The following is a 13573-nucleotide window of genomic DNA, read 5'->3' as shown; positions in this document are numbered from 1 at the left end:
GGACAGTGCCATCCATAGGCTAGAGACCCCTGTGGATCACTAGTTCAGGCACTGTGTCTGATCCCTGACTGCCATGATGGGAGCTGCTCCTCCTGTCTCCACATCATAAAGACTGAAACCTCTGAAAACACAAGCAACAGAAGTCAATTATCATTGAAAATTTCCCACATGTATCCCTTACACAGACAAAACTTGTACTAACTGCAGATCCCTTCTGCTGGACCCACAATCTCACTCTAGCACCAGATCAAGGGAGGAAAACAGCCTCAAGCAGGAACCCCAGTGTAGACTGAACAGCAAGCTGCCATGTTAGCAGGCTTTGTGGACATGGCGGGCTTGAGATCAAACGTGAAGACTAGACTCTGCATGGAATCTGCCAAGAATGTAGCACTCCACTGACCAGGTGACTTCGGGAAGCTTGGGCTTGCCAACACAGAGCTGCGGTATTGCAGGAACTAAACAGATAATGCCTTAAAGATAAAGGTACCGTGCCTAGCTCATGGTAGGCACTGGGTATGTGTGGTTCTTTGTGGAAACACATAAGAAGGAAAGAAGGGCAAGAGTGGAGGAAGGAGGGATACAAGAGAGAAGGAAGTTGGAAGAAAGAAAGGACCTGCTTCTATTCATATATATATATATATATATATATATATATATATATATATATAATCAAAGCATTGAAATCAGTGTGTCAAAGGGCATCTGCACCCCCATCTGAAATATTAGTCACCAAACTGAGGATTCTGCACAACCCTACATACGTGTCAACTGATAGACACATTTTTAGTGTGATAAGCACTCTCCGGAATATGAGTCAGTGTTTGAAAAGAATGAGATTCTGTCATTTGAGACAATGTGGATAAATCCAAAAGACACAGTAATATGTAAAATAGGCTGTGCAGACTGAAAATGAGAACTGCCTAAACAGGTGTCTGTACCAACCCCACTGAAGCTCAGAGAGCATCACAGAAGAAGGAACTGAAGAGCATGAAGATCTCAGAGAGAAGGGCTGTGAAGGGCTGCCTTCTGGATATGCCATCGGCCCATGCAGCATGAGCCCAAAGCAACTGCAGCTGCCTGCAATGCGCCTCCACAGCACTGGCCCATGAGTGGTGTCAATCATAAATCAGGGAAAGCCCATTGGCCCCCACTCTGCCTGCTGAAATATTAACTACATATGGATTCTGGAAGAAGCAGTCATTGTCTGGGCCACAGAGGAGCCACAGGCTCCTGTAGACAGTAAACCTGTTGCCACGCAGACTAAATTAACTGGGTCACAAAACAGAAGATAAAAAGGACTGAATGTGGGAAGGGACCTTGGGTGGAGATAAGAATATGCGGCACAGTAACCATCATGCACTATAAGCATATGGTATTAGAAAAGATTCAATCAAAGTGTTCTTTAAAAAAGTAGAGCAGCAGTGTTGGGCAGGATGAGGACACTGGCCAAGGGTAGAAAGCTGACATAAGGTACAAGGAGAAAGTTCTTGTGATCTGTCACACAGCAGGGCAACAACTGCGGTTGATCACAAGGATTTTTATATTTCAAATCTTCTGGAAGTGTGGATCCTAGCATGCCCCCGACAAAGAAGTGTGCCTCCGTTTGAGCTGGCAGGTGTGCTAACTCGTCAGATTGCCTCATTCTACAAAACAACCAGAGCATGTGTTAAGTATTTTACTGTACCTCATTAATATACACAAATCACCATTTGTCAATAAAAATAAAATTAATACAAATCCAAGCAGAGAAATGAAATAATCTTTAATGTGACCTGGCACGCCAGTTTGAGCTAAGATAAGCTGCAGTGGAAGAAACTAATAAGAAACTAATTCTAGGAAAGCATTTAGTCCAGAATAAAATGTTCGTTGCAGGAAACCAAGGGCTGGGGAGATGGTTCAGTCAGCAAAGTGAGGAGCTGACTATGTGAGCCAGCCCAATGGCGCTCTTGTATTCCCAGTGCTGGGGAGACTAAGCTGGAGAGACCCCTTGCTCACTGGCCAGTTAGTCTAGCCAACTTGATAAGTTCCAGGTCCACTGAGAGATTTGCCTTAAAAAAAATGTTAAGGGCTGAAGAGATGACTCAGTGCTTAAGAGCACTGGCCACCCACCCTTCCAGAGAACCCAGGTTTGATTCCCAGCACCCTTATGGCAGCTCACAACTCCATGTCTGTAACTCCAGTCCCAGGAAATATGACCCCTCTTCTGGCTTCTGCAGGTACTGCACACATGATGATCAGATACACATGCTGACAAACAGCCCGAAGGAGCCTTGGGGTCATCACAGAACACCCAGACACCAAATTCTCAGCACAAAGGAGATATATATTACCCCAGAGGGTTCTTCCTCTTGATTGGGTGAAGGGAGACAGTAAACAGCAGATGTCTGTAGGAGTGTTTTTAAGGATCAAAGGGGATGCCTGTGCTAGGGTAAGTTGGTAAGTTATGACGGGACATGTTAGCCAGTGTAGCTAAATAATGAATTTGATTGCTGGACCTTAATGTTTTGATAGTTAGATCTTTCAGTCAGGCATAAGGAAGTGCCCAAATAAGGGAACAGACCTTGGTGGCTAGTTTTAGGAATGTGATCTAATGACTTAGCAAGGGAGAGGAAATGGAAGAGGTCAAGACTGGATGGCACCATGTTCGCCATGCTTGGGCCTGTTAGAAAGCTCTTCACACCATACACATAAAATAAAAATAAAGAAAAATTTCCATTCATGTGAAGAACAGTTGAGGAAGGACCCCTAACATAGGTCTCTGGCCCCCTTATGCACCTGCACACACATCCACACACATGCAATGCATAAGTTTACATGTGGAACTGCACATATATGTGCATGCACACATGAACACATACACACCAAACAGGTAAGACTAAACATCCCTCATCCATTTTTCCAATACCAACCTCCCCTCATCTTGCTTCTACTCTTTTGGATACTGTGTCAAATTATTACAATTAAGATATGAGAGGCAGAGGCAGAGGCAGGCTGATCTCTGTGAGTTCGAGGCCAGCCTGGTCTACAAGAGCTAGTTCCAGGACAAGCTCCAAAACTACAGAGAAACCCTGTCTCAAAAAAATGAGAAAAAAAAGACACTGCCTGTAGATACCAAAATGTGAGCATCAGCATGGCAACTGAACCAAGATCCTTAACAAGGTCCAACTCTTTGTTCTATAAATATCTTGTTAGAAAAATCATCAAGAAAAAATTCTTCAGGAGATATTCTGAAATTCAAAGTTTTGTGAACCGCGTTACTTGCCAGACAGGAAACAGAAAACAGCCCAACTGCCTGTCATAGAACACCGATTAAGCAAGGGCTTGTTAATGTGACAGGTTCAGGGGTGCGCATTTTAATATTGAGGGATGACTTGCCTCACAATGACTAGCAAAACAACAAGAATGCAAAATCATATTGTTTTTGTCTGGACTGTACAGAGAAAAGATATTTTTAAAATATCAGAGTGGATGATTCTTTGTGTTCTGTTTAAGAATTATTTTGTTCTGCTTTGAAATTTTTCATATTTTCCAAAGTAGCATAATAAGGGTTTTCTTCTCCTTTATTCCATTACAAGGAGACAGCTCTCTGCCCACTACCGGAATCCACCTTTATCGAGCACTGCTGGGCCAGAAGAGGTGGTGTACACCTGTATGCCAGACCTCAGGAAGCTGAGGGAGGAAACACACAAGTTCAAGGCCCACCTGGGCTTCACAGCGACACTCCACTCCAGGATACCTGGGCTTCACAGCGACACTCCACTCCAGGATACCTGGGCTTCACAGCGACACTCCACTCCAGGATACCTGGGCTTCACAGCGACACTCCACTCCAAGATACCTGGGCTTCACAGCGACACTCCTCCGCTCCAGCTCCAGGATATAAACGAAGCTGCTGCGGTGATTTGAGACGGTGAGGCTGGGAAAAGTGGGAAAGGAAGGACGCTCTCCAGGAGTGGGCAAACCCAAACAGTGCTGAGAGGCCAGCCACAGAGGCCAGGGGAAAGTGGGGTTTTTTTCCTTTTTTATTGTTTTTATTGAGCTATCTATTTTTTTCCACTCCCCTCTCTTCCTCCCCTCTTTCCTTCTACCTACTCCAATGACCCCCACACTCCTGATTTACTCAGGAGATCTTGTCTTTTTCTACTTCCCATGTAGATTAGATCCATGTATGTCTCTCTTAGGGTCTTCTTTATTGTCTAGTTTCTCTAGGATTGTGGCCTGTAGGCTAGCTTTTCTTTACTTTATGTCTAAAAGCCACTTATTAGTGATAACATAATATATTTGTCTTTCTAAATCTGGGTTACCTCACTCAATATGATTTTTTTCTAAATTCATCCATTTGCCTGCAAATTTCAAGATGTCATTTTTTTAACCACTGTATAATACTCAATTGCATAAATGTACCAATTTTCTTTATCCATTCTTCAGCTGAGGGGCATCTAGATTGTTTGCCGGTTCTGGCTATTACAAATAATGCTGATATGAACATAGTTGAGTACATGTCCTTATGGTATGATTGAGCAACCTTTGGGTATATACCCAACAATGGTATTGTTAGTTCTTGAGGTAGATTGTTTCCTAATTTTCTGAGAAATCATCAGTACTGATTTCTGAAGGGGCTACAGCACTCCCACCAGCAATGCAGAAGTGTTCCCTTTACCCCACATCCTCTGCAGCATAAATTGTCATCAGTGTTTTTGATCTTGGCCATTCTAACAGGTGTAAGATGGAGTCTCAGAGTTGTTTTCATTTGCATTTCTCTGATGATTAAGGATGTTGAACAATTTCAAAAGTGTTTCTTCAGAGCTGTTTCCAAGGCCTCCCTGGAAACTCCTGCATTCTGTCCTCCATGGGCAGCGTCTGAGTGAGGACAGATTTCCACACACCCCAAAGCATACCTGGGGACCAGGAGCAATTTAAGAATTGCCATTGGGATTTTGCAGGCAAATGGATGGAAATAGAAAACACTATTCTGAGTGAGGTAACCCAGACCCAAAAAGATGAACATGGGATGTACTCACTCATAATCGGTTTCTAGCCATAATTAAAGGACATCGAGTCTATAAATTTGGGATCCTTGAGAAGATAATAAGAAGGTGAACTCCCAAAAAAAGATATAGTAATCCTCCTGGATATTGGAAGTAGACAAGATCGCCAGGCAAAATTGGGAACTTGAGGGTTGGGAAAGACTGGGCCAAGGGAAGATGGGGAGAGAAAAGTGTGAAGGGGAGAATGGGGGGAGCTCGGAGGAATGGGATGCTTGGGATACAGGAAGGGTGGATATGGGAGCAGGGAAGCATATATCTTAATTTAAGGAGCCACCTGAGGGTTGTCAAGAGACTTGACCCTAGAGGGGTTCCCAGGTTTCCAGGGAGACGCCCCCAGTTAGTTCCTTGGGCAGCTGAGGAGAGGGAGCCTGAAAAGGCCAGTTCCTATAGCCATACTGATGAATTTCTTGCATATCACCATAGAACCTCCACCTGACGATAGATGAAGAAAATGACAGAGCCCCACATTGGAGCACTGGACTGAGCTCCCAAGGTCCTGATGAGGAGCAGAAGGAGAGAGAACATGAGAAAGAAAGTCAGGACCGTGAGGGAACCTCCATCTGGCGATAGATGGGGAAAATGACTGAGCCCCACACTGGAACACTGGACTGAGCTCCCAAGGTCCTGATGAGGAGCAGAAGGAGAGAGAACATGAGGGAGAAAGTCAGGAACGTGAGGGGTGCGTTCACTCATGGAGACGGTGGGTCAGAACTAATGGGAGATCACCAACTCCAGTTGGAATGGGACTGATGGATCATGCGACCAAACCCGTCTCTCTGAATGTGGCCAACAGCGGGGGCTGACTGAGAAGCAAAGGACAATGGCGCTGGGCTCTGATTCTTCTGCATGGACGGGCTCTGTGGGAGCCTTCTCAGCTTGGTCGATCACCTTCCTGGACCTGGGAGGAGTTGGGAGGACCTTGGTCTTAGCATAGAGTAGGGAACCCTGATGGCTCCTTGGCCTTGAGAGGGAGGGAGGAGAGGTATGGGTGGAGGGGAGGGGAGGGGGAGGAGGAGGGGAGGGAGGGGGGAGGAGGAGGGGAGGAGATGGAAATTTTTAAATATAAAAAAATAAACCATGAGAAAAAAAATAAAATAAAAAAACACTATAACCAATTAAAAAAAAGAATTGCCATTGGGGTTAAAAGAAGAGTAAAGTTCTAGAGAGAAGACCAGAGAAGTTAATACACCAAGAGAACCATCAGGGATGGAAAGAATGGGAAAGAAGACATCGGGAAGACAAACCAACTGCTTCTGCTCTGTTTGACTCTGCCTCTAAAGACAGGCTAGACTGGTGGAATGTTGGTCTGTTGTCCATGCCCCAGCTGGTAAGAGGAGGAGCATGTTGGGGCTTCTTACAGAAACAGAGCATGAGTAACTCAAAGGCACCTGAAACATGGAAAATCCCCACCCCAGCTTGAGCGATGACTAAGAAACACTTCCTCCAGACACAATTTACAGGTAGCTCCCGTCAACAGCCTCCTCTCTCTCTCAGCAGTTGTTTCTGATTTCTTGACCACAGAGAAGGGCTCCAGTCTTAAAGGTTCAGGAACTTCCCAAGTCTTAGGAGCCACCCTCCTTCCTATAGAATGGAATATTTCCAGTTGGAGGAGTGATTCTAAGAGCTAAGCACACAACTGAGCCATGTGAAGAGACAAAGGGGACAGTCAGGACCAAGGATAGATCCTTACCGCCTGCATAACAAGAAGAACAGGTTACAGTGCCCCTGTCATCCTAGAAGGGGAAAGAAGGATCCAGCAGATTTGATGGCCAGCCAGTCTAGCCAGATCAGTGAGCCCCAGGTTCAAATAGAGATTCTGTCTCATAAAACAAGGAGTTCCTCGCAGCCCACATCCTTCCACTGGCGCAGACCTAGAGTCTCCATGATCCTTTCCCACCACCCGTTTCCTTTCAGATCATCCCCATTCCTTTGTGAGTCTCTTCTAACCCACAGAACAGCTCTCTGTGAGGGACCCTACAGCCTCTGCACTTGGCTAGGATCTGGAGTGGCAATAGCAACGAAAGATCAGAACACCCACCCAATAAAGACAAAAACACCAAGAAACACTTCAAAACATCCTAACTTCAGATGCCTAGATCCCGGCACAAAAACACAAATAGCAACAGCCAAGATAATATGCCTCTTCCAGAAAGAAGCCAGTGACACACTGTCACAGATCCTGGGAACATCTGTGAACCTGAAGCACTAGTTCAGACTTCAAAGCAGCATTTATTAATATGTTCAATGGCTTTAAGGAGGATGTAAAAGCCAAGGTAAAGAGCTGTGAGGGTTTATTTTAACTCAATGTGACCCAATCTTGGATGAGTTTCAGTGAGGGACTGTCTAGATCCATGTGGCCTGTAGGTATGTCTATAGGCAGCTATCTTGGTTTTAATTAATTTATATGTGAAGATAAAGCTCAAAAGTTGACAGTACCACTTCCTGGGCTTAGATCCTCAATCTTTTAGGAGTAAAGAAGTAGGTGGAGCAGTAGGCATCCATGCATTTATCCCCTTTGTGTTCTTGACTGAAAGAGACTAGCTAATGAGTTCCTGCCTTGACTTTGCAGTGATGATGAACTGTAACCTGGAGTCAGAAGCCACAAAAACCTTTTACCCGAACTTGTTTTTGTTATCACAGCAACAGAGATGGAGCTAGGACAAAAGCAGCTGAGGAAGACTCCCAATATCAACCTCCCTGACCTACACACACATACACACATGTGAGCACACATGCGAGCACACACATGCACACACGCATACACACACATGCATATACACACACGCACACATACACATGCATGCATACACCACACACATACATGCACACACACACATACACACACGCACACACATACACACACTCACACATACACAGGCATGCACACACACACCGCATAATACACACACATATACACACGCACACGTACACCACATACATATACACACGCACACACATGCACACACACACCACACACATACACGCACCTACACACACACACACACACACACACACACACACATGCACATGCACATGCACATGCACACACTCACACTGGGTGAGGCCTTTTATTGCTCAACTGTATCTGTGACCTGGTTCAGGAATGTGTACCACCACCATCCCACAGTTCCAAATTTTAAAGGATCTAGAACAATGAGCATCTTTTAGCAATCATGAAATAATAAAAGCCGAGCAAATTGAAGGTAGAGAGAAGCTCAGCCAAGCCCCTCCAAAGGCTAGAGTAAAGAGACCTCCTCTATGTCACCCTCCTGACCCCATGAGTGAGCATAGCTGTTGTGTTTAAATGACACATCCAGATCAATTTGTGTGACAAATGGAAAGAAGTATGGGACATGTCAGGTCACGATGACGGTTATGTGTCTGCACTCTCTATAATCACACCTCCGTCCTGTGAGACAACACAGAATAAGTCACCACTGCCTCTGATTCCGATGTGAAGACGAGAACAAATCACCCCTTTTCAGAGCTCACTTTGACAGATTATGAGTGTGTCCCCAAGACTAGAAATATTCAAGCTACAAAAGTAACACAAGCACATCCCAGTGGCTTATACAGCCACATCATTGCGAGAAGAGTCATCTGAAAACCTAGAGGAAATAAGACGTCAAAATTGTGTAGCAATGCGTGAGTGTTTTAGGCTGCAACAAGGTCTCCCCTTGTGGACCCAAATGGCCTTCTTCCTCCATCAGAGCCCCGGTACCAACATCTCCACAGTCATGCCAAAGCAGCCTCGCTGGATGTAGATCAAGGTTTCTGCACACGTCTGTGGGTACCACTTCATACAGAGTCTTCAACAATAAACAAATAGGTATTAATAGAATTACCAGCTTCCTGCCGCCTTGCCAGAGGTAATCTCCATGAGGGCAGGGACCGTGTCTGTGTTTCTCATCATATTCTCACTTCCCAGGAAAATCTAGGACATGGTAGATGCTCAGTTGCTCTTTTGGGTAGGAGGTGGTAGGACAAAGGAGAAAGGCCTTAGCTTAAAGTATGCTTCGCAGGATGGCAGGTATTAAATTACTTTAATATTCTTTACTAAATTCCCTTTGAATTGCGTTTTTTCTGTCCCTGGGAGGAATTAGGCTCCCTTATCACCAAAATTTAAGAGGATTTCTTTAATATGAGTTGTATTAACCTGGGTATAACCCAGCAATAATTTTCTTATGCTGTTCTGACAGCAAAAATAACTCAGAAATTTGTGAATGTTTCGAGGAAAACACAGAGCTTCCCGAAGTGCCCGTGAAGGAGCAGCAGGTATCCTGGGTGAAGAGGACATACTTTTTTATTGTTTTTATTGAGCCATACATTTTTCTCCACTCCCCTCCCTTCCTCCCCTCTCCCCTCTGCCCTCGGGGCCATGCTCTGCTTGCCGTCTCAGGCATCATGTTCATATGAAGAGTCACACAGGGAAACTTGAACTTCATACACAAACTTTTATGAAGGCAAAAATCAAACAAAAAATAAGAAGCTTCATGCTTCCTGCTGAAGGTAAGGGAAGAGGCTTCTCCCCCAATAATTTCCATAGACTATTTACTCTAGGAAACTTGGGTAGGGATTCCTTGATGTCTATGGGGGATTGATTCAAGGATTTCCCCACCCTGTCCCAAATAACACAATTTGCAAAGAAATCTCTGTCTCTGGGACTGTGTAGTATGTACAGTTACCCTACCCTCCGTCCCTTACACTTTAAATCATCACAGGGTTATTTAGAACACTTAACAGCAATGTAACTGCTATGTAAATAATTGTTCCACATCATTTTTCTTTATTCTTGAACATTTCATAGAAAGAAGCACGGTATCCACCCTCCATCCCCCCTTTCAACACTTCCTTTTTTCATTGCTTTTTTTCTCATATCCCACTAAGCCCATTTATTGCTGCCCAAAGGTCCAAGGGGGTGGAGCCATCCACAGGGGCTTGGAAAATCTATTATTGACTACATTGTCCCAAAAAAAAATGATTCTTCCTTCCCAGAATCTATCAACTAACTGCCAATAGGTCCTCAGTAAGTGGTGGGCCTGAAGAGTATCCACCCCATTGTCCTTGGTTACCTATCATAACTACATGGTAAGGCACTATTGTTGAGGACACTGAACAGTTTGGCTGTAGGACATAGAAAAATCAACCTCAAACTGATCACAACACTTTCTCCCTGACTGTTAGCTTTTATAGGCAGCTGAGAGAGTGAAGACATCCATAGTCTTACCTAGAGCTAGGCTCCCAAATGCTACAAGACCAACTTCCCAGACAAGCTGGCCACACTAGTGCATAGCGGCATGATTGCTAGGTAACTAACTGATTCGGACAGAATTTGTATCTGCTCCATAGTAAGGAATCCCATGCCTGGTACTTTAATTCTGGTGAAAGGACTTGGCTAAAAAGGCCATAAGCCCTTAGGTAAACTTTCTGTCACAATTTTTCTAAATGATCCTGCTGCCAAAGTGCTGTCTACATTACTATTTAGAGAATCTCGGCTAGAAAAGATGTGTATATACTCAGGTACCTTTTTCCCAAATATTTCCCATATAGTTAGCTAAATTCCTGGACATGAAACATGCAGACACAGAGGACCAACTAATCTTGAGTCCTTTCTAGCTCTTTGAAATGTATGTATGTCTTTTTTTAAAAAAAAAATGATTATGCCTTTTGCCACGTGAGGTCCCAGAGATGTTTCCCCTGAGACCTGAGAGTCAACTGTTTGAAATCCAGGAGGAAGCCAATACTCTACCTCCCACTACCTGAATCCAAAACACCTCTACGTCAAATCCTACCTCTAGGTCACAAAACTGCCTCCTGTCAAGGACCTGTGAGAGGTTTGTTTCTCCTTTGATGGAACCAATCACCAAATGCAGATGGCCACCCCATTCACCAAGAAAACGTGGAACCTGGGGTGAAACATGTGAGACAAACACAGCATCCTCTCTGTTTAGGGACTGGGCACTGCCCATCTTGAGAATGGGCATAACGGGCAGCACCTGGTGGGCTACATAAATGACCTGGACGTCTCCCCATCTTTGCTTCTCACTGAGCTCTGGCTCAATGTTTATTCGGCAATGCAACTGTTCTTTCTTTTCTTTTCTTCTGAGTCAGAGCGCATTTTGTTTTTAATTATATTCTCTGTATAGCAACTACCCTCTAAGAAGTAGAATATCCCAGCACCCTGGAATTCTGTACTTCTTTGAGTTGAGAACTCTCCACCCAAGCACTCACTGATACTCTATTGCCATGGGCAAGCTCTATCTGCTCTAGTATCTCTTATAAATGAGTCCCACAGTACTTACTCCTTTGAAACATTGACCGTTCCTGGGATCCATCTGCTGTCACACATCACAGTAGGACTGCGGGTTATGATGTCACAGCTGTCCTTACCTATCTGTGGACGGCCATCTTAGCTGTTTCCAGTATGAGACTATCATACAGACAGCTGCTATGAACACTCGTGTGTTTCCATTTCAATTTCACTGTGAAAAATACCAAGAACGATATTATTGTATTATATACAAAGATGTGTTTAACAATTTTAACATATTTGCTAAAATTTGACATATTTTCCAAAATGGCTGTATCATTTTATGTTACCCTTGGAAAGTTCCAGGGTGTCTACATACCCTTCAAACCTTGATTTGCTGTTTGTTTATTTGTTTTGTTTTGTTTTGCAACGTGCGTCTTTTTATGTACCCTAGGTTGACTATGAAATAAAAATTCCTCCTGTCTCTGCCTTCCATATACTGGAGTTACAAGTGTGCAGCCACCAGACACGGCTCATGTTAAATCTTTTAATTTTAAATGTTCTAACACATTTGCATCTATGGTTCTACTTTGCCTATTTCTGCCATGAGGATGTTGCACAATGGTTATAACAGGAAATGCCTGGAAGGTATTGGGGTAAGTTATGTCGCCCCTCTAATTGCAGAGGAAACAAAGTAACACTAGCCATTGTCTAAAAGCCCCAGACCAGGTTGATGCATGATAAAGAATAAGTCTCTCTCGTCAGCTCTTTTTCTAATTAGTAATATAGATGAATCTCTAAAGTCTAGGAAAATTGAAAACGAAGACTACGTCAGAATCAGAAACTGAAAATGTTGGTATTTTGTACAAAGTTCAGTATCAGCCACAATGGCAATAATATTAGCTGAGTATTTACTATCCCCAGCCATGATTAAAGACCCTCTGTTGGAATGCATGGAATCAATTCAACAACCTACTGACAACACTTTAGTTAGTAGCTGGATTTCACACAAGAGCTTGACAAAGAGAGTAATCAAACAAGCATCTGTCCACTGTCAACCCTCCTAGCTGGCAGCTGTGGGCTCAGGGGGCTTTGAACTACTTTCTGCTCTTTGCTTTATTAAAAACCAATGGTTTAGAGACAAGGAAAAGCGGATGTTCTAGAGTTTCTGTTACTATGAAGAGACACCATGACCATGGCAACTCTTATAAAGGAAAAACATTTAATTGGGGTGGCTTACATTTCCAAAGGTTTAGTCCATTATCATCTTGGTGGGATATGGTGGCATTCAGGCAGACATGATGCTGGAGAACTAGTGAGTTCTAGTGCCCTACAGCTTGACAAGAGGAAATGGTCTGTGTCACAGGGCTAAGTTTGAGACCCCAAAGCCCACCCCTACAGTGGCACACTTCCTCCAACAAGGCCACACCTACCACAACAAAGTCACACCTCCTATTAACACCACTTCCTTTGGGGGCCATTTTCTTTCAAACCACCACAGAGACTAAAACCACATTGCAGCTGGATAATGGTAGCACACGCCTTTAATCCTAGCATGTGGAAGGCAGAGGCAAGCGGATCTCTGAGAGTTCAAGGCCAGCCTGGTGTACAAGAGCTAGTTCTAAAACAGACTCCCAAGCTACAGAGAAACCCTGTCTTGAAAAAAATCAAAAAAGAAAAAAAGAAAAAAAAAAACCTAGAGTACTGGAGCCCCCTTTTTGTCTGGGCTAAAATGCCTGATCACAACTTGACAGCACCATCTGTCATCGGTTACCAGGGTCTTGGGTGAGGGATGATCATCTAGGGGTACCACTGAGTTCCTACTTGAGCTGGACAAAGAACTGCAAAACAACACTCAGACCAGAGAATGAAGGAAGAAGGACAAGAAGGATGTGGCAACCAGACAGTGGTGGCTGGAAGCAAAAGAGGCCGCTTCTCCAAAAGCGAAAGGAACAGAGTCTGAGGCGTGAAAACTAGAGATGCTCTGAGCGTCCTGAAGAAAGCAATGGCTACAGACGTAGGGACAGCTGACAGAGGAAAGGCTACAGATTGACGGGGACTTGAGAAACACCAGCCACACAGAGAGAAAACCAACAAGCTGTAAACTTTATAGACCAGACAACCAGCTCCCTCCCCCTGGGAAGGGCAAGTCTGGGGGAGGAGCTCTGGATCAGGCTTTTTGTAGGCTCCTGGGTCCCCTACCCAGGAATAGGCTCTTTCCCGCCCCCCCCCCCCACAACCATTTTTGTAACAATTACAATCTCCTCAGGTAGTG

The sequence above is a fragment of the Arvicola amphibius genome, chromosome 4 (assembly GCF_903992535.2).
Source record: "Arvicola amphibius chromosome 4, mArvAmp1.2, whole genome shotgun sequence".
NCBI lineage: Eukaryota > Metazoa > Chordata > Mammalia > Rodentia > Cricetidae > Arvicola > Arvicola amphibius.
Note: the sequence above shows the minus strand (reverse complement) of the source record.